Genomic DNA, 27015 nt, shown 5'->3' on the forward strand with positions numbered 1-27015 from the left:
TAGCCCCATAGGCCACTCTGTATGTCTTGTGCCCTCTCACAGTCTGGACCACTTGGGAAATGTCACCATGTTAAATTGGAAGAATCCTGTAGTGGTACTGCGTTGTTAATCCAGGAACATCCTGTCCAGTTAAGATTCCCAAGGGAATCTCCATCTGGAGTATCTCACCCTAGAGCAAGTCAGGAACAGAATCAGCTTTATTGGAGAGTCATCAAAAAGTGTGCGGGTAGGTATGCAGTTTCAAATACTGATGGCAAAATTACCAGTGATGTGAGCCAATAATCTATGTAAGAGATCACTCCATGTGGAGGTGAATATAAGGAATACTCCTGCATCTCTCCATGTCATACTCTCCATATGTTGCGCACAGGGAAAGAGAGATAATGAACAAAATTGAGTATGCGTATGGAGAAACAATTAGCATAAATCAACACTCATAAGTCCTCATCGCAGTGGTAGTCTTTCTTCTTTATTTAAGTTTCCTCAACCACACCATAAACATGCAGTCAACTTGTTTCACCTTACAAAGGCTTATCATGGTAGAAGACTGCTGAACATGACTGAGTTTAAGCAATACACAGCTGTTTGATGACCCAGAAGGCCTTGACTCAAGGCGTTGCCCATTGTTTTTAAATTTTGAGGACTGCAGAAATCAACACCTTGTTCTGACTACAAAACAGTGAGAGCCTGTGATGATTAACCAAGGAATCACGTTTCGGGGGAGCGCTATACTCTAAGACATGCCATTATGAGATGTTCTGACTGAAATATACCTACTTTTGACAGTGGCGAGTTGCAGTTATTTTTTGGGGAATATTTTCTTTCTGGTTTATGAGTGTGTGACGAACCAGTGCGTTTACATTCTTGCCCTAATGAAGCCTTTGTAAGGTGAAACACGTTGGCTGCGTGTTTACAGTGTGGTTGAAGAAACCTAAATAAAGTAGACTACCACTATGACAAGGACTTAATTATTATTTATTATTATTATTATTATTATGCGTTCTTATATAGCGCTCGATTACCCGTAGGCATCTCAGCGCTTGCCTTGGGAACCCATCCTGGCTTCCCCCAAGGTGAAAGCCAGGCATCCCGCCGCAGGAGGGCTGTAGTGGAGATTAAGCAGGCTAATGCCCAGAGCTGCAGAGTGTGAACCCATGATTCGAGTAGGCACCGAAACGAGAATTATCGAGTCCGTGTATATTTGGGCTCAAGACCCTGCCGCGTCGGGAATTGAACCCTGGTCCCGGGTCTGACCTCTGCTTCAGGGTCTGCCTCCTCTAACCAGTGAGCCACACTTCTCCACTTCTCCACTTAAGAGCTGTGATTTACTGGTGTTTGAGAAAGCTGTCATGAAGGAGATTGAAGAAATCAACCCAGATGACCATGGTACTTTTCATAACAGCACAAAAGAGCAAAAAAGAGCAATTAGGGAACTGTCCAACAACAATGACATAGTCATCAATCCGGCCGATAAGGGACGAGCAGTAGTGATTCAATCCTCACAGGCATATGACCAGGTATGTCAACACCTCCTACAGGAATGAAGTAATTACAAGATCCTGACAGAGGACCCAACAAAGTCAATTCAGATCCAGAGCCCCAGCGTGGTTGAGGAAGCCATCTCCCATGACTGGGTGTCAACTAAGGAAGGGCAATTTCTCATGATCAAGTCACAAACTTTTCCCTATTTCTACACAATATCCAAAATCCACAAAAAATGTATCCCAACCTCCAGGATGACCCATTGTATCAGGCATTGGGTCCATTTTAGAACCTTTGTCTAAATTTGCAGATTTGTTCTTGCACCCTCTTGTACAAAAAACAGACACCTATCTTAAGGACACTAAAGATGTCCTGAGGCTCTTACATGACATGAGTTTTAAGCCAACAAGGGAATTTCTTATGGGCTTGGGTGTAGAGAGCCTCTACATTAGCCTGCCTCATGACGAGACTTTGCGCATCATAGAAGATGTACTCTTTGAGATTGATTGGGAGTACCAGACCCCACGCAACATTGTAATAGACTGTTGCAAAATGGCTCTTACCGAAAACTTATTTCAATATAAAACCACACTCTACCTTCAAAAGCAGGGGACCAGCATGGGCAGTACATTTGCCCCTAGTATTGCGGCTCTATATGTACATCATCAGGAGGCACATACACTTCTTAACCCTAATAATCCTGTCGAACGACATCTCAGGGTATGGAAGCACTTCATAGATAACGTTCTCGTCATCTGGAATGGCGACGAAGAAACAGTCAACAGATTCAAGACTTGGTTAAATCATCAGAATCAGTTTCTTAAATTCACTAACACCATTTCCAATAAGGAACTAGTATTTCTGGACCTTAACATCTTCCCAAAATATGGTGGCTTGATAACTACAACACATTTCAAAGCAACAGAAAAAACTGCCTCCTTCTGTATGACAGCTTCCACCCCCGTCACTTGCGGGACAATCTCCCTTATGGTCAGTTCTTAGGACAGAGGAGAAACTGCCCTGATGTCAAAGAATTCAAAGCCCAAGCAGAAGATCTGAGGAAAAAATGGGTGAAATGAAACTACCCAACCAAAGTGGCAGGAAACGCTTTCAAATGCGCTAGGAAGAACAACAGGCACGCTCTATTGAAACCTACACTGCAAAATGTCAAAGATGACAAACCAATCTGTATAACAACATTTAATACATGTTCCAATCAAGTAACCAAAATAATCAACAAGCACTGGCGCACACTCAACTGCAGCCACCTTAATTTTCCCAAGCCTATGTACTCGCACAGAAGAGGGAAAAGTGTGCGCGATTTAGTTGTGCATACAAACCTCGGAAATTGACAGAAAATGTAGTATCAAACACTCGCCTTCTGCCACTGAAAGCCCATCATCCCTGTGGACACTGTAGTGTATGCCATCTAACCAGAATTAGTAAAGCCATTACCTTCAACAATGACACGAAGTAGGACCAAAGTAGATTCGCTATCTGTAACAGCAAAAACGACTTAAATGTCAACACATTATTTAGAAACCAATCACCCCATACTAGACCTTCGATGGACAGTCATTGAACAAATGGACACAGAAGCCACTTTTTTCGAAAAGGAACAGTGTTGGATTTTCCGCCTGGGTACACACACTAGGGGCCTGAATGATGGCATTCCATGGGGGCAGAGTAAGTAGATTTCTTACAGTTTCCTTCTGTAAGCAAACATTAATCAGAAAACATTTCCTTACTATAAACTTCAAATCGATCCTGATGACATTCATTTTTAATGACAACATGGTATTTCTATCAATAACCTTTTTAGGACTGTCCTAATAGTGTTAAGAAATGACTCAGACTTTATCTTTCATTCCCCACCCTTTTGGGCATAATTTGCTAATCTGAGTGCATCTGCGAACGCCTTTTGGCTAACCAAACCCAACCAGAAAGAAGTGCCACATTAGGGCCGCCATTTTGTGATATCAGCGTTCTAGTTGTATAACACCTGTTATTCAGCCGCGGCCGGTAGTAGGTGTAACTGCAGGGCGGTGACGTGGGCTGGGGGACGGGCAGGGTGGGGGTTAGTAATGTATGGATCACGGACTTTAACAGGTAAGTAAACATATAAATAAATAAAACGAATTCTGTTGCACGCACTGCATCAGCAAATGCGATGCAGTGCATGCAACGAAATTCATTTTATTTATTTATATGTTTACTTACCTGTTAAAGTCCGTAATCCATACATTACTACCCCCCACCCTGCCCCTCCCCCTCCCCACGTCACCTCCCTGCAGTTACACCTACTTCCGTCCGCGGCTGCTGTTATTACTCAGAACAGAAAGTTAGTCATACCCATGATAGTCCTAAAAAATGCCTCATACTTTAATTTTCAATTCCCACCCTTTTTGCGCATAACAGACTAATCTGAGTGCATCTGTGAACTCCGATTGGCAAACAAAAACCAACCAGGAAGTAGAATCACATTGGGACAGCCGTTTTGTGATATCAGCGTTCTAGTTGTGCAGCACATGCTCTTTTCAGAACAGGAAGTTAGTCATACACAAGACAGGCGGCCATCTTGGGAGTTTGGCATTATAGCGTATAGATCCACACGCACGCTCATTGCAGAACTATCCGGATACTTATAGCGGCATTCGGCAGACACTCCTTGTTCATCGTAGCCACAGGCAGGCAGTGCTTGGGTGAGAGACCAACTTTGACAAAGTGAGTACGGCATAGCCCGCACCCCGGGCAGCACATCCATACATATTACCATTTTGTTTTATCATACTTTGACTTAATCCTTCCTTTACCCACGGTGTTTGACTTCAAGCGCTCCTCCCCTCCCGTGTTGAAGCTCATAGGGCCTTAATTAGGTACCCAAAGTGTACGTTACCTATTATTATGACTTTCTTAGAAGATGTTGTGAATTTGTCACATTGTGTTTTCACTCCTACTTAGGTAACATTTGGTACACCGCACTGATGGATCAAAAACGGCACCGATCTCTGTCAGCTGATAACTCACTTAGAGTGTGTGTTTTTTGTTATATGTTTTGTAATGTCTTGTACATCTTAAAAAACTACAAAAGGGCAGCCTAAAACGCACGTGAAAATAACAATGAGCAGTTGTGCACTGAGTGAAAACGATATCACTACTTGACCTTTCACGAGTGTGGGGAAGTGGTTCTAATATATTAGAGTGTATACTACGAATAATAACTATGGGGTCTATTAGCAGCGGTTGCTGCTGCCAGCAGCACCGCCGCGATGTAAAAAGGAGCGTGACCTGCATATCCCTGCACTGTGTGACAGGCACTGGGCAGTGCCTGCCACATGGACAGGGACATGTAGGGAGGTACCCCCCGAGTGCACCCACACCCCCTACACTTTGGGGCCCGCAATGGGCCCCCGGACACATTCTCTGCATGCCTTTCCATGGCGGTTCCACTGCAGTGGAAAGGCTGGCTACCATCGGCATCATAATCATGCTGACGGAGCCAGGCCCTGCACTTGCCCCATTTTAGCAGTCCAGCTCTGCCAGCTAGGCAAGGGTGCGGACTGCTACTGGCGGAAAAGTAGCGGGCGGAATTTCTCACCACCGCCATGCTAATGTGACCTGTGGTTTTCCGGGTTTCGATTGCGTACAAATGGCCACCACCGGCTCAGCAGATGCCATCCGTCCGCCATCCTAATAGACCCCTATGTTCTTACTCTATCCTTCCAGATCATTTTTTTAAAGGAGAATACCAAGTAGGTATTTGATGAATGTATGTTGACCTAATGAATATTAGCCCTCGACATTGACCAGGCTGACCATATAAGGTATATAGTTAGAATGGTACAAGGGATTAACACCCTTGGTCCTGAAGAGAAACTTAGGGGTAGGCTTCGAAACATGTAAACCTGAGATGAAGCTGCCCATTACTGCACCCCTTCCTCTGTTTCCCTACTTTTAATTAATACCAGCTATAGGGAGTATTAAACTTTAGTTTTCCACGTAGCTAGGTATTTTTTAACTCACTATTCTTCTGACCCTTCCAATCTCACATCAAACACATAGTATCACTTCACTAAAAGTGCTCCCACGTCTCCGTCGGTCATAGCGTGCCCCGTTCCGCAGCAGGGCGGGAAGAACCCGATGATGAAACATGCCACCAACGGACTTTGGTGGGTGAGGGTTATTTTAGAACACATATTGTTTTGCCTATTTAGGAAACCCAATAGTTCTCTTTGGTTCAGTCACTTTTGTAATGATAGTATTGTTTTCAGACTTAGAGTGTACTTTCTTTGTTTTTTCATAACAAGGTATGCTAACACCTTCCTGGCCTTTTGAAGATTGTTTAGACTTCGCATTTTCCAAGATAGTAAAGTCATTGCTTTCCTAGAAAAGCCTGCGCATCAATGAATCTACAGAAGCAACACTATGGCCATGCACCAAGCCTTTACATAGTCTCTATAATACAAACATTAAAGAAGGAAACTTAGCATGTCGAGTGGTTTCCCAACTGCCCCCTAACCCTCTCACACTGATTACTCTAACTGTTAGTGCCTATTACCTCAACTTCTAATATACTCTGCCGTTGCGATACACACCCAGGGGAATGGTGTCCTAAACGGCCCCCCAACTCTCTGCTAATGTCAATATGACTTTGTGCAAAAGGCAATGTTACCATTATGTTTATAGAGGCATTATCTCAAAGAATTAGAAGGACTCAGTGGAGGTTCTATTACCATAAGAGGCACAGTGGTTTAGTATAGTGGCAGCTCTCACTCTCTTGAGCAGTGTTCAGGGGCAAAGTTCCCAAGGACCATGGCAACCCAGACCCTGCATTATCTGGTGTTGTTGGGTGGTCTCCATCAGTTATAAGGGATGAAGACATTCCGCTGTTGGGATATCTTCCCAATGTTATCATGTCTCTTGCTGCATTTATGCACCGCTACTGCATCAGAGAATACTTGGGTTCTCCCTTCCAGGTTTTTTTTCGTATGCAGGGTGCAACTTGGCATATTTTATGCCTTTGAATGGGAGAATTCATTTTACGGCAGAAAATGTATGTCTGGCTTCCTGTATTACCACAGTGAAATCTGGGGAGATCGCTAAAGTTGCTCCTTGATGAAGCAATGGACTCTTCTCCCCTCACCCTCTGAAGGATTGTATCCCAGTCTCTCAAATTATGGAATTTTGCTATAATCAGGTGACCGGGGGCCCCCAGCAGCAGGCTAAGGCCAAGAGAACAGTGAGCTGTTTTGACCAGAAACACATCTGAGAAACTGACCCTGTCAAATTACTTAATTAGCAGAGCTTCCATGAAGGAGCCTGGACGGCCTTTAGTCACGGTCTTGGCAACGCCAGCAATTTGTATGTTATTGTGTAGGGAATGGCACTCCAAATCTACATTTTTCACTGCAATGACTTTAATCTTCTTTTCTCTATCTGCCAGTGTTCCTAAAGGGGTGGGGAAGTTGTCCTCTAAACCGGAAATCCAACGATCCCTGCCATCAATCCTGGCATTCTGGATGTCAATTCTCTCTGTACTAGGATCTAGGCAAGATGTGACCATATACATTTTTCTATTAATTGATCTCAGGCTAACCTTAATTTCCATTAGGAAAGCTGTCATATCTCTGACAGCACTGAGTTGGCTTACCTCTCCTGCACCCTCCATCTGAGCAGTATTCACACATCTCAGCAGTCGAAGCTGTTAAAAAAATATGTACTTTGTTTATGGTCACCTTTCCACATCGCAATATGTTACAAGTGTTTCAAGTAGTAGGTCGAGTGACGTAGTAGCTTCAACGGTGCTATGCTATAGGCTATAATACAGCTCTGATGCCACAGAGTTTTGTGTACCGGTGCAAATGTATATTGGTATATCATGGGGAAAACCTCAACGTCTGGTACGGGGGGGGGGGGGTACAAGGTGTCGCGGGCTCCCAGCTCGGATGTCCAGGAGGTCAATAAGACAGTCCATATACTTTCAGGTGCCCTCACTGCATCTGTGGCAGGCCACTAGTTTATGACTGCCATGCAGGCTTCTATTCCCCTACTTTTCACAGCTGTGTCCCATCCAGGTGCTCCCACACTGTCAGGGCTGATCCAACAGTGGCGCGGGTCCAGGCAGCAGACTCCAAAGCCCAGCATAACTGATGAAGTGGCCCAGGGAGAGGATGGATGAGTCTGCCCAGTTCACTGGGTGGACTGCAAGAGCGGCCTCAGGTTCTTTGGCAGTCCCTCTAATGGCCAGCCTCTTAGGCCTACCCTCAAGTTAGGTTGCAGCTTGGCAGTGCCATCTGCAGCATATGCAATAAGTACATTTCTGCCCTCTTCGGGCCCGGTGCCTGTTCTCCACATCTCATCTCGTTGCTAGCATTATCTAAGGCAATAAGAGCCCGTTTTTCAACGGATGCCAAGCAGGTGTGTAAGACTCTGCATTTAGCAGACTTCTTGACAGCCGGAGAGGCCACACTTTGCTACTATTTAAATTTGTACTTATGTTTGGTGTTTTGTTTATCATATAGTTTTTGTGTATTTACTTTTTTATTTTTTTAGCCCCCAGAATATTATGTGCCTTATGCAAGTATGAACTAGAATATGGGCTCGATTTGAGAATATAGATGTTAAATTTGGAAAAAACCTTTAGGAGAAACCCTATTAAAGTTCCCTCTTTCAGCACACGACCTGGCCGACTGAACAATCTCTTAGTGGGGTATGCAGGGAGGGATGCAAAGTTGATTTAGAATCCTAGCATTACTTTAGCTCTTGCACAATGTGACAACTTTCTTTAGGAGTGTGCTGGGCTTCAAAATGAGTGCTGCTTGGTGGTCCTTCAATTTCTAGTGCTGTCAGTTGGTAGTGGGCTGATTCCCTGAAAGACCACATGCTATAACCTTGCTCGTCCTCAGCTTCTCTAGTCATTTCACCAATAGAATAGAAATCCTAATTAGGGTTCCTATGTTGCACCCACTGGCCTATTAGCATTTCTGCAAATGCTTTACCCCAAGGTAAAGTGGGTTTGACCTGGAAAACAGTCCTTGGGACCGAGAGTACACCAATTTGAGTTTCTAGATGTGGCACTTGTCCAGTTGCACTGTAGGCAAATGCATAGGGTGGAAATCTTGTGAAACGGGCCTTTTGTTTGGTTTTTGAATGGATGCTTATCCTCCCTTTTTCACTGCAATAATGTGTCGCTGTACACATATGGATGCTAGCCTTGGAATATTATTTCCTTTATAATAACAAACAGGAAATACGTAGCCCATGAAAAGTATTGACAAACCTTAAGGACAAAAGCATTTGTTATGCACTTCAGGAAGCCTGTCCACCCACTATCCATATGGATACTGCGCATGTGAATATGTCAGAAATGTATGCTGCTTGAAATACACTTCTGCCTCCTTGGTGAGCAAATGGCACAGAGGTGTTAGCTTCATGATATCTTCCAGAAAGTAAAAAGGTGCTCATATTCAACAGAAATTCACTCCCAATTGTGCCAAACTGTGAGAAACAAATGCAAAAAGAACAATTGATGGACAGAATGCAGAACAATGTCATACATTCACCCAAATACAGAGATATGGGCCTAAATCCATCGTTTTTTTGCTCACCCTGCCATTCCAGTTTGGACCGAGCCATATGCAAATCAGTCTTGACCCTGCACCATATGGAAACGGATCACTGTCAAAATATCAAAGGTCAAAAAAATGTACCTACAAAAATATCGGAGCAAGAATATCGATTTCAAGAATATCGACATCCTATCTACAACATGGTAAGTACAAAAATATCTAACAAAAAAAATCAGTCAAAAATATCATTATTAAAAATATAGGGTTATTTTAGAAAAAAAATGTATGTAAAATAAACTAAATAATACTTATAAATAAAATAAATATAGTTAAACATATGTTATAATGTTTACAATTAAAAAGTAATATATATAATTTAATAAAACATTAATTAAACATATACAAATAATATATAATATGTATATACTTAATCAGTTTTAATAATTATTTTACTAAAGTATACATTATTAAAAAATATTATAAGTTACATCTACATCTATACACATAAAACAATAACATAAATAAAAATGAAATAATTATTTATAACAACTTAAAAAAAATACATTTTCTTTTAATATATTTAAAATTAATTATATACTACATTAATTAAATTAATACGGAAAATGTTGGATAGCGTAGGGCTTAAAATTACTATTCCCACTTCAGGGAGTGCAACAGTAGGGAAAGTGTTGGGTAGCGTATGGGTATAAATTACTATTCCCACTCCAGGGAGTGCAACAGTAAGGAAAGTGTTGGATAGTGTAGGGATAAAAATTACTATTCCAACTCCGAAGATTGCAACAGTAGGGAAAGTGTTGGATAGCGTAGAGGTAAACATTACTATTCCAACTCCAGAGAGTGCAACAGTAGGGAAAGTGTTGGATAGCGTAGGGGTAAAAATTACTATTCCAACTCCAGAGAGTGCAACAGTAAGGAAAGTGTTGGATAGCGTAGGGGTTAAAATTACTATTCCAACTCCAAAGAAAGCAACAGTAGGGAAAGTGTTGGATAGCGTAGAGGTAAAAATTACTATTCCAACTCCAGAGAGTGCAACAGTAGGGAAAGTGTTGGATAGCGTAGGGGTAAAAATTACTATTCCAACTCCAGAGAGTGCAATAGTAGGGAAAGTGTTGGATAGTGTAGGGGTAAAAATAACTATTCCCACTCCTGAGAGTGCAACAGTAGGGAAAGTGTTGGATAGCGTAGAGGTTACAATTACTATTCCACTCCAGAGAGTGCAACAGTAGGGTAGGTGTTGGATAGCGTAAGGGTTAAAATTACTATTCCAACTGCAGAGAGGGCAACAGTAGGGAAAGTGTAGGGGTAAAAATTAACTTACTTATAAATACAATATTTTTTAAAATAATGAATTATTTAATTATTAAATATCTAACATTTATTTACAAATACCAATTAATAAATATTAGAAACATAATTACCAATGAATAATTAATTAACAATAAATTAATAATAAATACCAATACATAATAATTAATACAATGTAGTCACAAAATAAATAATATTGAATAAAATATTTTTCATAACAAAAACATATTAATTATTAAAAAGTAACTACCTATTAAAAAATATTGAACAATTAAATATTCTTCTATACCAAAATAGTAATTATTTAAAAGTAATTACCAATTAAAAAGTAATTATTAATATAATAATTAAACATATCAATAAATAATCTGTAATCATATTTAATTACCAATTAATGATTAATCAACAATAAATAAATTTTCATATCTAAAAAATGTCCAATAAATTAATTAGCAATACCCAACAATACATTTAATAATTACTTAAATAGATTTCAATTACTTTCAACCCTATTCCCCTATAAACGCACAACACACTCCAATAATAAATTAATACACCTAACATGATTATCAATTAATAACAAATAATTACCAATTAATATAAATTAATTACCGATTAATAATTAATTAACAATAAAATAATTATCAATACCAATAAATGAAAATAAATTAGTACTTAATTACAATTAAATTACTTCCCACCCTATTCCCCTATAAACCCACAACCCACTACAGAACTAAAATGCAACATTTAAAAAAATATATTTAATAATTCCTACAAATGATTAATTAATTTACTATGATTAAATTACTTCCCACCCTATTCCTCTATAAACCCACAACCCCCTACAGAACTTAAATGCAAAAATTAGTTAAAAGTAATTTATAATTCCTACAAGTTAATAATTAGTTTAGTATAATTAAATTACTTCACATCCTATGCCCCTATAAACCTACAACCCACTATGGTACTAAAACACAAAATTGACTTAAAAAAACATTATTAACATAGAAAAATTGTATACATATACTTTAAAACCAGTAAACACTTATATAACACATACATATTAAATACATAATAAAATACATATCAATAATATAAATATTGATATTAGTAACATCAATATCAGTAACATCGATATATTTTATATCGATATTACTAACTTGGATATTACTTACATCAATATAAAGAAAAATTATATTACTTACCTTACGGTCGATATTCTATCCATCGAGATTCTTAACATCAATATTCTGTCCCTTCGATATTATCAACTCGATATTAGTGTAGGCCGATATTTATTTTTCGATATTTTGACTGCTCACCATGGGAACAGTCCAGACCGAACTGCCAGGCCAGGTCCTCGCTGGACTGGAAACAAGCATCCTAGGACCAGTTTTGGGCTTTTAGCCCTCATCAGCCAGGATTGCTTAACTCCAGTGGCATTGAAAGCATGGGACCCAAGTCTGGGCATACCCATCCCACTGAGGGTGAGAAATGCAAAAAGAACAATTGTTGGACAGAATGCAGAACAATGTCATACATTCACCCCAGTACAGAGATCTGGGCCTAAATCCATCGTTTTTTTGCTCACCATGCTATTCCAGTTTGGACCCAGCCATATGCAAATCAGTCTTGACTCTGCACCCAGTGGGAACAGTCCAGACCGAACTGCCAGGCCAGCTCCTCACTGGACTGGAAACAAGCATCCTAGCACTGGTTTCGGGCATTCAGCCCTCATCAGCCAGGATAGCTTGACTCCAGTGGCATGGAGAGGGTGGTGTGGTGAGCAAAATAATTTTGGATTAAACCCAGAACCTTGTGACTGGGGGTGAATGTTTGCATTGTCTAGCATTCCGTCCATCAATTGTTTCTTTGGCATATGGCGCCCTAAGTGGGAAGGGTATGCTCAGATGTGGGTCCCGTGCGCACTACACCACTGGATTCAAGCTAGCCTGGCTGATGAAGGGAGATGCCCTGAAACCGGTCCCAAGATACTTGTTTCCGGTCCAGGGAGGACGTGGCTAGGCAGTTCGGGCTGGATTGTTCCTACAAGGAACATGCTCAAGACTGATTTGCATATGGCTTGGTCCAAACTGGGGTGGTGTGGTGAGCAAAAGAATGATGGATTAAACCCAAATGCTTTTGACTGGGGGGTGAATGTTTGCATTGTCCAGCATTCTGTCCATCAATTATTTCTTTTGCATATGTCGCCCTAAGTGGGAAGGGTATGGCCAGACGTGGGTCCCGTGCTCACTACACCACTGGATTCAAGCTAGCCTGGCTGATGAAGGGTGATGCCCTGAAACCGGTCCCAGGATGCTTGTTTCCGGTCCAGGTAAGACCTGGCTTGGCAGTTCGGGCTGGACTGGTCTCACAGGGAACAGGGTCAAGCCTGATTTGCGTATGGCTGGGTGCAATCTGGGGTGATGTGGTGAGCAAAAGAATGATGGATTAAACCAAGATCCTTGTGACTGGGGGTGAATGTTTGCATTGTCCAGCATTCCGTCCATCAATTTTTTCTTTTGCCAACTATGAGAAGCAGTCACATATCTGCAGTTCATTACATCCAGTTTTGTTATAACTTTTAAGGTTTTCATGAGTGTGAGAGGAAATACAGCACCCCCCATATTACTTGAAAGAGCTTAAATTGGGAATGAACAATAAAGGAGCTCTTTGCATGGGCTTCAATTCACCACAATACCGGGGTAGGGGAAGTGTGTCTCAATTCAGAAGAATCATGGAAGCAGGACTGTCACTACCTGTTCCATATCTCCTCTCATTGCCCTTGGCTTCTTTGCTCAAAATTGCTCTGCACCCAGTTTTGAAATACATGTGCCTGAGGATAGCTGGACACACCTGTGGTAGATTTAGGCAGGTTGTGCTGAGCAGTGTACCTCAAGGGAGGCAGTAAATTATCCAATGAAGGCCAGCTCATTTACCTGGGCAACAATAAAAAAGTTCAGTAAGGGTGAAAGCTGAGCCCATGTCTGTGATTGGCTGCTGCAACCTCACCCCCAGTGTAACTAACTCTAGGTAGAGTTTATCTGCCATGAAATTAGTCCATACCAGTTGGCCAAGAAGCAGAGAAGTACACCACTTAGTTTCTTTGTGCACCAATCTGAGATGTGATGCAGAGATTGTGGCAAAATACCTATTTTTAACCCCACGTGTTTGGCACTTGACCTTGCTCTGCAGCCTCCACTCAAGTCCTGATGGTGTGTGAAACCTCACTTTCTCACACAAACTTGAATGAAAACTGATAGAAAAATGCCTGAAATAGAATGCTTTAAAAACGTAGGGCCTCATTTACAAAAAAAGGACTCAGCCATTTTGGTGCGCCAAGCTGCATCATTGTAAAGGCGCAGGGAAGCATTGTATTAAAAACAATCAACAATACAAAAAAACGGTGTGCTTTTCACTGTGCTGGCGCACAATTGACTGCTATGAGCCAGTGCAGGCACCCTTGCAACGTTGCAAGTGTGCCTGCATTGGATGGTGATTGTTTTTGTGCAGAAAGAGATACCTTTCTGCACAAAAACAATTGTTGATGGCATTTTCCTCTTTCTATGCATGCTGCATTCCGTGAGGCCGTCTTTGCCACTGATGCCACATGAACATATTTGTTTGCCCAGCGTAAGCAATTACAAAGAAAATTAAGCATGCAGAAGTGGCCGAGATTTCGCCTGTTGCTAAACTCTAAAGACCTTAACCTGCATTTGTGGTTCCTCCAGCAGAATTCTACTCTGTATTCTGTTCCCTAGCCACAGTGATGTGGGGAGTTTGGGGTGTATGTTGTTTAATAAGGGCCTGTAGCTCTTGCCTCTCATCCTGATCCATATGTATGTTGATGTATAGTGGGTTGCATGTGTCGCTGCTTGCAGCAGCTTCAAGCTATGGAATCCCCCACTCAATCTGTCAGCTGTGGCGGTGTTGGCCCGTGGGGGCAATGGTTCTTGCGTCCTTCAAAAAACCCTAGAATGGCATGTGATAGACTTATTCTAGTGGTATCTACTGTTTCTTAGTATGGATCCTATTATCTTAGTAAATAATTAAATTTTTTATATTTCTTCAATGGTTGGAGGTCTTATTAAAGTGCTGGTGGTGGAGCAAAGGCGCCCTTTAAACCACTGGTACTGTAGCTGTGCAGAGCCTGTTGAGCTGCTGGTGCCAAACTTGAGGAGTGGCTACTTGAGCCACTGAGAGCAGATCAAAGGTGAGGCCCCTTGAAGCCGAAAGTAATGCAGCTAAGGAGGGGGCCCTTGGAGCCACCGTAGCAGATCCTAAGAATGGCACTTTGAGCCACTGGTAGGAGACTGTGCCGGACCCCTTTCAGCTGCTGTGGGCAGACCTTTCGAGAAGTCCCTTGGGCCCTGTAGTGAAGCTGCTGCCAAGGCTTTGGTTGTGACGAGTCAATTGACTCTGGTGATGGGGAAGGGGGGCTTTGACATGATGATAATAGTGCTGCGGGCTATTGGCATTCAACTATTTGTGGCAGACTTGTGGCTGTACTTATACATAACAGGAAGATGTGGAAGGGAATCTGCTGCATCGCTAAATACTTATAAGGACCTAAAGGCGAGACCTATTCTTTTCCTTACTGTGACAGGGACGGAATTTTCTAATTTAAACCTAACTGCACTCTGTAAGAATGTATGAAGTAGAAGGCCATAGCATGTTAAAACACATACATAAAACCCTTACAAGTATTTCCCCTTATCCCAAAAGCATTTACACATGTGACAATATTGATTCTTTGGAACTGATTAACAAAGTCATTTTGACACTTAAGTCAAACTTACACATGCAAATGGCTTGGGTTAAGAGCGCAAATGTACTTTAAATAGTCAAGAACAGTGACTTCACTCGTAAAGTCGTTTAGGCATGCATATTAACACCCAAGTACAGTGTAATATTGCACATGGGTAAATCTCCAGGGATGCCACAAAAGCTAGGGAACAAACCCAAATAAATGAGTTTGTTGGTATTCAGAATCTTCTCCATAACACATTTCCGCCGTTCATAGATTCACTGCTGCCGATCACCAGGGTACATTTGTTTCTTAGGAGAAATGGGAAACCATCACACCTCCCCGTATACATTGTCTAGGAGTGTGGTACAAGAGGTTTCTTGACAGGGAGAAACAATTTCTCATGGAGGAAAAAATATAAAACAGAAATTGCACTGTGAAGACATTTTTACATACACAAATAATTGTACTTAATGTACAATTGCGCATTAGGAATTGCGGTGGGATGCACTTGCTTGGGAATTGCTGAGCCTTTTCCAGAAATATGCCTGTAACTCGCGCAGATTTGCAGTAGTACTTTTTAAATTGTTGTACATTTGAAACATTGTATACATCGGCACCCAGTCGAAGATATAAACCAACAGGTGCAGCTGATATTCCATGGCTTAAGAATGGAGGCCTCGGCCCTGAAGTGTGAGGGAAAAAGGCCGTTCATAATGGTAAATTTAACCTGAGTAAATATACACATGTAAATGTACTATTATATTTTTTGTAACTTTATTACTTTTGGTAATTCACCATTTGTGAGTGTAAAGTTAATGCAAAGTGTAGACTTTATATATGTGTATTTTACTTGTACAGCAAAGTAAATAAAATGCTGGAGCATTATTAATTTGACTTTGATATACAAATCTAATTCATTTACATATATTAAAACAAATTTTATTAAAATGTGATTGTGAAAGATATAATAAAAAATCACCTACAGTATAATGTTTCTATCGATTTATTATGTACTAAAATACTTATATTTGTGTATAGAATTTGTTAAAATGAATGAATGCATTTAAAGGTAAACTTTTGTTTATATTTAATTTAATAATGGTAGAAAATATATTTGGAGCAGAGATCCTCACAGAAAAGATATCAGAGATGGAGGTATGTCGTGGTTCCACCTGCAGGTTAGTGCACATCACTTTGTAATACTTTTACTAAATTACTACCTAATGCAGTTTTTAAATAGGCCCCTTTTATTTGAAATTGTAAGAATTGCAAGACTAAAATTCATTATTTTTCAATTAACTGACAAATTTAGATGATTATTAGCATACAATGTGCTTATCATTCATCATATTTAGTGGCACTTTTTTAAAGTGCTGCACAATATCTTTACCAACTCGACATCCGCAAACATTTCATTTTGAGGACATTGTGAATTTAGGTTTTTAATATTTTTTTCACATTTGTGAGAACGATAAAACTGCATCACAGCATCCATGACTTGCTCCCCACCTACTGGTGGTTATAATGTGGGCAAACATATAAAAGCAACCAATAAATGAGGTATGGTATTCCATGTGTCACAGGCAAAAGGCTGAATTAGGAGATAAAGCCCCAGCAGTTATTCTTGCTTTCAGTTTCATGACTTAATTTACCACTGCTACTTAAGTGAGCAATATTATGTTTCACTTGACTTTGTGACTTTGGATGATTCATATTTTTTAGGCCGCCATAGGTTATGCCATTATTGAAATACGATGTTCTCAGTAGTGTAATGCTTTTCAGGCTCAGCACACTGTTTGGTGCAACTAAAAATAAAACAAATGAATGCCTTAATTTGCATTATTGGTTATGGGTGTCTTGCTGAGACCATCTGGCTCAATTAACACTTTTAGATCGACCAATCACCACTGGAGGCTGGCATAAAACCTGTTCGTTTGCAGGAGTGCTTATACAAAAGTGTCTATTATTTTTGAGATGCCACAGTTGCCCAGGTTAGTCTATAGAACATGCCATTCTAAACTGAAAGCAATTAAGGTCTGGCTGTTCCCCAGTCAACACGGAGGTGCCAGCTCAGTGGCTGTCTAGTGATGGAGTAATACAAATAAACCATTGTATGACATTAATCTACCACATAAACAATAGCCTTACAGTTTTGTTTATAAAGATACTACTCTCGCTGATGTGTGTCGATTTAGCACATTCATTTTTCGCAAACCATATGCCTTTAGTGTGATTGCGTTATTGGCATGTACCCGTATTCTAAAAATTGTACCAACACCACATATGTTGCATTGATTTCACCATTTCAATCCCCCACTGAAATGAATATTTCCCTGAATATGTGCTTTAGGCAGCATCAAGTCTTCTGCTGACCATTTGTGACGGTGCATCATTTGTATGTGGACATTGTGTTCTCGAATCCTGTCTCCTTATTTAACAGAATCTACACCAATAATCTAACTCATTAAATAATAAGAGGTTCAACAGCTTTTGCCCGAAACAAGCTGTACTTAACATGGGTTTTACAAGAAGTACTTTGGGATTCACTTTGGTCCGCTTGGCATTTAGTGTATGCCTCCTATGGCTTCTTGGGACTAGTATCTATGGAAGTTGGATTCCGGCAAATCTTTTCCACCTTTCAGCTATTGCCAACATTGCCATATGTTTCAGAAACCAGTATTTCTGCTGGTGAAGGAAGGAGCATTTTGCTACAGAACTGTTCTTTCCGCATGAACAACCTGGCAAGTGACCTCACCAACCAACTCTCAGGATTCTAGAATCTAAAGAATTGATTAATGGGCTGATAGTTGAATAGAAAATGGATGAATGACTGCTCGTGTGTTGTGCAGCTTTACACATGTAGGGCCTGATTGAGAGCTCAGCGGATGGGTTACTCCATCACAAGCTTGACAGATTTCCCATTCACTACATTACAAATGCACTATATCCGATTGTACTTGTGATACACCATTCGGGCTATTTGTGACGGAGAATGAATCTATGAATTCTAAATCTGGCTCTTAGGGGCGATTATGATTGCGGTTTTTCAGCATCCTCCGGGCCGGCGGACACTTCCGCCGGCCCGGAGGATGCGGAAAACCGCTGCGGAGCCTTCAAAGACCCCCGCCAGATTAGGATGGCTGGGGGGTCAGGAAGACCATCCGCAGCTTTTCCGCCGCTATCGCCTTCCGACCGTGGCGGAAAAGCTCTAACATGTCTGGCGGTGTCTATCAGACACCGCCAGGCATATTAGGATGTCTGCAGTTCTATGCCTTTCCACGGCGGCATTTCTGCCGTGGAAAGACATATGAAATTTTGTTTGGGGGCCCGTTGCAGGCCCCCAGGGATGAAGGGGGGTGGTCGCTGCACATGGGAGGTACCTATGGTACCCCCCTGCCTTTGCGTGCACGAAGCGGCTGGCACCGCGCGGTGCCTGCTGCTTTGTGCATGCAAATGCACTGCTTTCATTTTTTACATTGCGGTGGGTGCTGCTTCAAGCAGCACCCGCCGCAATGTAAAAAATACAGGATGTGACCGCAAGGGGGCGGTCACATCCTACTTTGCACGGAGGGACCGCCGCTGCCCCTGCGGACGGTCCCTCCTACTCTGGGGTGGCGGACGGACATCCTAATCGGCCCCTTAGTTTTTTGGTGTTGTGCAGGTACATATAAGCATCATCAGCATGTGAAAGGATGGGTGATTTATGAGTGTTTCTGATTTTCAATTGGGGCATGGATAAATAGTTGAAGGACTTCATGTGGAACAAGTCACCAGCTGGAAGAGAAGTCACTCAGTGTTAACCATTGTGGTTAATTTCAGAAAGAGACACAACCTTAGAAGGGTGGCAGAGGAATATTCTATAGTTAACACTGTAAAAAGCTGTGCTGAGGTACAAATAAAATATGAGTACGCTAAATTGTTTGGCTCCTTCAAGGACTTCATCTAAGACATTCCGTGCAATGTTCAGAGCTCAGAGAGAAAAGAGGCTGTAATGTGTCAAAATCCTTCGATTTCCAATGTGAGGCTGGATTTGGAGCAAATAATTTTTTTCTTAAATATCTTAAATATAATGGAAAAGCCAGAAATTGTTGTGTAGTTGAAGGGCATGGTCATGGCCTTCTCACGTGGCTTGCTTGAATATGACCCTGATTAGTAAACAAGTTGAGGGAAGGGCCAAAAGGCCTGTGTACTGCATTATCATCTTGGAGTGGCATGCTGATGGACAAAAAGCTGCCTGACAGATCTCTGATGATGCCTTCCAGTTTCATGGTGTTTAAAGTAGTAAATGTTACAGTGAAAGAAGTACTGCTAATTGCTTTTTTGTCGGTTTTGTGGTAATTTTCAGAAGGAGGTTTGATATTTTATTTCCAAAAACACATCCTTTCTGTATACTATATGCACTTTTTCTCCATCATGAAGCCACATTAGACAATTCTTTCTGCAAAGCTGCACTACAAACACCACTCTGTAGTTTCTTCAGTTTAATTTCCAATGAACCTGGTTTATTTTGTTAAGCCTTTGAATATAATATTGTCAGTCCAAATATTTAAGGACTGATTTAGCTTGGTGAATAGGTGAACAGGGTACTCCATTGCAGACATGCAGACATGGCTACAGGTTCTCAATAAAAGCGCCGGGACACTCTTTTCGAGTAGCCGTGCGCTATATAAAACTACATATAACATAACATAACATGTGGGAGTACTCTGTCTACCAAACTCTGGGACTCTTCATTTAATGGCTGGCCAACTATAAGCTTTTCATCAATGGAGCAATCATTGGCTCATCAACAGAGAGCTACCTCAGATGGCCAACAGACAGTAGCGGCTCCTGGAGGGAGAGCTGCAGGGTGAGGCGGGGGAGGGGCAGGATGTGGGGTAGTATACTCCGGCATACAGCCGATCAGAGTTAGGTAAAGAAATAAATAAATAAAACGAATTGAATTGCGCGTGCTGCAACGCATTTTGCGCTGCAGCGAGAGCAATTTAATTCATTGTATTTATTTATTTCTTTACCTAACTTCGATCCACCGTATGCCGGAGTTTACTACCCCCCACCCTGCCCCTCCCGCGCTTTGCCCCGCAGCACTCCCACCCTATTTAAAAGGGGTGGTGTATGTTGTATTTTTTCACCAGCAGGTTTTGGAAAGAAAAAAAACAAAAGTGAAAAAAAGCTCCCAAGGTGCGGGGGCATTATTTTTTTTTGTTTTTCGAAAACAAACCATCAACTTTGGGATTTTTTTAACAAAAAGTTAAAAGTTTGGTGAATGGATCTCAAAAAACGAAAGTGGGGCAGCCCAATCAACGTTTTGTACTTTGGAGTGAACTACTGTGATGGCAGTTCCTTTTTAGGTGCAAAGATTACCGCTGGGTCATTGGGCATATCCATTTGATGGAAGAAATACCTTTGTGATGGCGGACTTAATGTCCTTTGCCTTCCAGATGGATAGTGCTCCATCAGTCAAACTTAAAATCAAGCCCTAAGGGTGATAGCAATTTTAAATATTGTATGACTTTTCTTTGTGACTAATGTGTTTTCATTTTCTGTATTTGAGTGCCACAGAAGAAGGCACGCAAATGCTTTTATTTCTTTTATATTTATTTTCTTTGCTTTGTATTAGTTTTGATTAACCAAATTAATAAAATATAAACTAACTTCCAATGTCACTCATTCTTTCATTTTATGCACACAGCTACACCATGTCTTTTTCAGGTACAATCTCTTCAGATCTACCTAGCCTATGAAAAATGGAAATTGTTTCAAATTAGAAATCTATGTTTCTATTGAACAGTTGCACTGAGAAACATTTTACACTCTGCAGACCTGCTGTACTTGAAAGTCTCATGAACGATTATATTTGTCATCATACTCTCTGGCAGAAAAGGTCAGGCTTGAATGTGGGTGGTTTCAGTCATAGCAGAAATTATCAATCAACTTGCCACATCGAGCAAGAATGCTAACTATGAATCATGTTTCAATAGTGAAATTCCAGAAAAGCAGACGTTTTCGAGTGATAAATAGATACAGTAGGGTCAATAACAGATGTGCCTGCAGTCATAACTCTCAATTACAGAGTAAAGTGAAAAACTGTGGGGCATATTATCAAGGGGGTTTATCTCCGCTTTTTGGCTTTAAAAGCCAAGAAAGCGGAGATAAAATTATCTCCCTATTACCAAGCTGTCGCTAACACCAGTTAGCGACAGCTAATAGGAGATAGCGACCATCTTGGGCCCCGCTTTGCATGTCAGTGATATTTATCACTAATGACATGCAAAGTGGGCGTGCCAAGATGTTAGCGACTGGAAACAGTCGCTAACATCGCTATCTCCTATTACCAACTTTTGGAGATATTCGCGCTAAGCGCGAATATCTCCAAAAGCTAACACCTGCCCTGAGCAGTTCTTAGCCATGTTATCCAATTGGAGGTGGATAACATGGCTAAGAGCATTTGCTCGATAATGCATGAATATCGCTGACTTTTCAGCGATATTCATGCATTGCGGGAGTTTTTTATCGCATTTGCGATAAACCTTGCTAATAGCAAGGTTTATCTGCGATAAAAATCGCCGATGTGCGGCGATAATTTTTGTCTCTAAACAAGTTAGAGACAAAAATTATCGCTAGTTGTTGGTAATATACCCCTATGTTTTTTGTTCTTGCCATTGAAACAGAATGATGTTTTCTAGATCACAACGGCCCAACACAGTGAAGGGGAACCTAATTCAGTCCTGTAGATGTACTTCTATGTTCGGAATACATTTCTGACTTTTTTGGGATTTTTATTATACTTGAAAGAGTACTGGAAATCTACACAGGTTATACATTTCTAGGAATACTGACGTCTACATTATCAGTATGCAAAATTGTAACTAGGTGCGCAATACCTGTTGCATGTCATTTGCATAAATATAGTACAAATGTACCTTTGCACACTTTCATTTTCTTACATTCCTACAATTACTCTCCTAGACAAATATCTTTTCTTATGGAAACATCAAACCCTTACACTCCAAATATATACATAGGCTTCTTCATCCCCATTTCCACCATGCAAACACGCTTAATCCTGGAGTAACTTCTCAAGAGTTTTTAGGTTGATAACAAATTCCAAAATTGCGAATAACCACAAGGTGTTCACTTCGTTCTGCAGAGCCACACCACTCGGACGTCCTCATTCTCACCCACATGCTCCAAAAATGCAGACTATGCAAATTATCAAATGCCATTCTCAATGCAAAATTGCACCATCCTACTTCCAAATTGTGCACTCTATTTTAGTGTCCAGTGAGATGCAGCCTATGTACTAATACGTCGCATCTCAAAATGCGCAGTCACAGGGGTCAGAGAACAACCTTCCTAATGAATATTAATTAGGCAGGTCACTATTGGAAGACCCCTGTGATTGACCATAAACACGGCGTTGGTGGCCTGAAAGAACAATAGATCATCATCCCTATGCATGCATACCCAAGGCAACGCCTTCCACTTCGTGTATCAATTGCCACCTACCTTGAAGTGTAACTGATTTGACAATTGTTTTAGACTACAATTGATTACAATCCATGTATTCATGCCATTGCACATCACACTTAGGAGAGGACTCCCATGTCATGCCCCCTACTCACTGCGGTTTGACATGGATTACAAAACCCATTGTATGTATTGTATGTATTTGTTTATTTTTTCAATTAATTAAAATTGTTAACAAAAGAAAAAAGGCTGGTAGGAGAACAATCCATCCAGACACTTTTTGAGCATAAATAAAACATGATCATTTCATTTAACGGAACTGTTAGTAATATATAAGACATAATATTTTCTTTAAAACATTCTGATAGTTACTAATTTAAGAAAAAAGAAAAACAGGGAACCGCAAGTTTAAAACTACAGTTTGTCTCTAGTCTTTGACTGAGTCATTATGTAATAGTTCTTTCACCTTGTGGGCAAATTTTGCTAATCTTGCTAGTTCCATTGGTATCTCCAGCTTAAAGAGAAGTTTCATGGCATCTAAACAGGTGCGTATTCCATATTTTAAAAACAAGGGTTTCAGTAAAGTGCGACATGCATAATTCAAACGGGTGATATATACAGACCATGTGGGCCATGGATTCCTCATACTGGTGACACAATCTGCAAGTAGTAACAACCTCTAATGTTTTCCAACGGCTGTTGATGTCTTTTATCGGTAGTACCATCAATCTCACTGACAGAATTTGCTTCAAAATTGATTTATTCAGGGCAGAGTCAAGGTATGGCTGGCTCAGTTTATCGTGGAAGGAACTGGCTAATAGCCTGATGTTGCTGCTGGAGGACTCCAGTTCCTTCAGGTCCTCTTCCTTGGATAGCAATCTAACTTGTCTCTTTAGAATGTTTTTTAAGGTTACAGGTTGATAAATAAAATCCTGCCAGTTGGACAAGTCTAGGTGCAATTCAGTGCAAGCAGTTAGAAGGCCGTTGGCCCACGAGTTGTTACTTTTCACAAAGATTTCCTTCAAGATTGCCTTTATTGTGTTTGGGGGGGCAGCACAAACCCCTCGGCAGTACCGAACAAACGATGCTCAATGTTCATAGCGCTGTTTGTTTAGCCCAAATTCAAGATGTACCACGGTGTTCCAACCATGGGCAGGTATATGGAAGATCTGTTTAAATGCCCGGCAATTGGCGTGTTCCATGATGTTGATTGATGCCGCGGGAAATGCTAGTTGGCCGTATGTAATCGAGGGGAGTAACTTGGCTCTTATAACCTTTCTAATGGGTCCCGTTGTCGAACTGCTTAGTTTGGAATTCAGTTTGCAGAGGGCATATGTCACTGCTTTGGCTTTTGCTTCAATGGATGCAGTGTGTGCTGCTGACTTCCTACTGCTCATGATCCAAACCCCTAAGTAATTGTATTTAGTTGTTGTTTCTATTTTCAGGTTACCCATTCTCCAGTTTTTTTAGTTTATTCGTATACTTCCCAAAGATTACAACCTTTGTTTTCCCTACATTTGCTCTTAAGTCATTTTCATTATTATAGATGTTTAATGCATTCTGTATTCGTTGCATGCCTGTTTTGGTATGGTCCATAAGCACCATGTCGTCTGCATACTGCAGTAAAAACAGTCTGGTAGACCCAATTTTCGGAGATAACAAATTGGCTTTGGAAATTGTTTTGGCGAAGTCTGCAGTATAGAGGTTAAAAAGCAAGGGTGCCAGTAAGCACCCTTGTTTTAGACCACGGTTTGTGTAGATTTTTTTGGTCACCGAGTTCGTAGTTACTTTCACTCGTACCCAAGTTCCGGTGTAGAGAGTAGTGATTGCTTTCAACAGGGTATTCGGAATCCCCCAATCTTGTAATTTCCTCCATAGCAAATTCCTGTTGACGCCATCGAATGCTGCAGAATAATCCACAAAGCATGCGAAGAGAGGGGGCTGTTTTTCCTTAGTAGACTGTTCTACCAGGTAGGCAAGGGCTAGGATGTTGTCAAATGCCGAAACTCCTGGCCTAAAGCCGGACTGGTATGCTGGAAGAATTTCATTATCATTAGCCCAGTTTTGCAGGTCTTGCAGAAGGAGGCTTGCATATCCTTTTGCCTCAATATCCAAAAGGGCTATCAACCTATAATTGGTTGGGTCTCCAGTGTCGCCCTTTTTATGAATCGTTGAAGTAAGGAGCCTTTCCAAGCTTCGGGCACCATTGAGTTATACAGGCAAAATGATAAAGCGGAGTAAATAAGGTTCCCCAAAAATCACTGTCTTCTTTGAAGAGGCTTCCAGGCAGGCCATTGGGTCCCGGGGCCCATTCCTTTCTGATGTTTTTTTGTATTGGAAATACCCGATTTCCTACTTCAAAAGTTTCGAATGGTTTGTCCGTGATCCTTATGCGAGAGTTGATCGAACTGGTGTTACTAGAAACTCTTTGATGTTGTGCTGGTCTATGATCTGGAGCACTGCAGTACAATGTAGTCACATGGGAGATCCATGTGTGGCTGGCGACCCCATTGCGCCGGTCGTGCCCAGGACCTGTCAGCCTGTTGATGTATGACCAAAATTCAGCCTGTCCACTGGATGGCAGCAGGCTGTAGAAATGCAACCATTGCGAGTCCTGCAGTTGCCTTTTGTGGTCCCATAGGTTTTTCTTGTGAGCATTTCTTGCTAGCAGCCGATTTGAAGTGTTTTGTCATTACCCTCTCTCTTATGTTCACAGTTGGCTTGTCTCAAGGCCAGCTTACTTTATGCGATTTTTTCACATCTTGGTTGAAATTGGCAGCACTCTCTTTGTTCACAGTCTTGCTGATGGTATGGTCTTTTGCCTGACAAGAGGCGATACAGCTCTGGTGCCAAGTTAGTCCAGTTCTCAGCTATATTGCCAGTTACAAAATCTTTCGCAAACACGGACCAATTACTTTTCCAGTTTAACAGGCTAGTTGTGTCTATTTTGTTCCATGTTAGCCTTCTCAGAAGTACGTGAGTTTCCTCCCCATTGGAGTGACCTACGAGGGGAATGTACGGGAGACTTGCAGTTTGCAGCGGAATAGCTGTGGCTAGTGGGAGATGGTCACTAGTCTGCAGCACTGGGTTTCGTAGTGCAGCTGCGTGATCATACAAACGATTGCACATGAAGATGTAATCAATTGGAGGTTTGGTTTTACCGTTTGAAGCATTATTCGTGACATAGTTGGTGAGTAGTGGATCTTGCATTGGCCTCAAGCTGTACGTGTTTAAAAATGTATTTAATAAGAGCCCAGCCCGATCCTTGTGCAGTAGGGCATCATTTGCTGTCCCCAGATTCTGGGTGTTAAAGTCCCCGGCCAATATGATCCCACTATTTGAATGATTATTGAGCAAATCTTCAAGTGTGTCTACAAGGATTCTCATCTCAGAGTGTCTTTGTTTGTCTTTGCAATTAAGACAGAGATTCAAAAGGAGGATTGTTAATGGGCGGCCATTCAGTTTTAATCCCTGGAGGTAAATAGCTTGAACCGTGTCCCTCGCTAACACGGTTTTAGCTTTTGTGTTGCGGCCGATTCGTATGTATACGGATAAGCCCCCTGATGGCCTGCCAAATATATTATACTTTTTCGCTGGCTGTTGGAATTGAACAAAGCCTGGGATGGCCACTAGAGTGATTAACCAGGTTTCTTGAAGACACAGCAGGTCCCCAGACTGTAAAAATTCAAATGCGCCTCTGTTTTGCAACGTGGTTTTTAGACCGTACATGAGTTTCATATTGGTGATCTTTCGACTCCCCCAACAGTTGTTCCTTGTTATGCTAGGAGCAATTTGGTTTTATACATATTCGGGTCATTGCAGCTCCCTTTTGGGGGTTTCTAGATTGGTTGTTTTGTTCTCTTTCTATTAGGTTGGAGTTTGGTGAGAGATGTATTCTTAAATTAAGAAATGCTGACATGCGAGGAACTTGTTTTGTCCCTCTTAAGATGGTTTTTCTTGGGGTTAGTGTCTTTTTATCAATAAGTCCACCTCCTAGCATGTGTGGGTACCTTTTCTTTTTTTGTATATGTACACTGATCCCCCATTTCGCAAATTGATCTCTTTCTTGCATGATCTTGTGGGCTATTGAGTTGTCTTTCCATTTTAATATTGTTGACTCTCTTGTTGTGTTACTCCCCAATTTCTTGAATTGAACTTGAGTGAGGTCTTCGGTCACGATAAAAGAGAGCTCTGGAATGTGTTGGAAAACTTGTAAAACATTGGACCTGTTTAATGTATCTGAGTTTCCACGGGATATATATTCGGGTGTGAAAATGAGGATGTTATTCTCTGATTTCCTGTGTACTTGAGCCCTTTGACCGACAGCGGGGGGTTGTATTTCCAGGATTTGGGCCGTTGATATGGTTACTCTGTTGTCATCTTGGGCAGCCATATTCCCCCTTGACCAGGGGTTTT

This window comes from Lissotriton helveticus, chromosome 2_1 (assembly GCF_964261635.1).
Source record: "Lissotriton helveticus chromosome 2_1, aLisHel1.1, whole genome shotgun sequence".
Classification (NCBI taxonomy): Eukaryota; Metazoa; Chordata; class Amphibia; order Caudata; family Salamandridae; genus Lissotriton; species Lissotriton helveticus.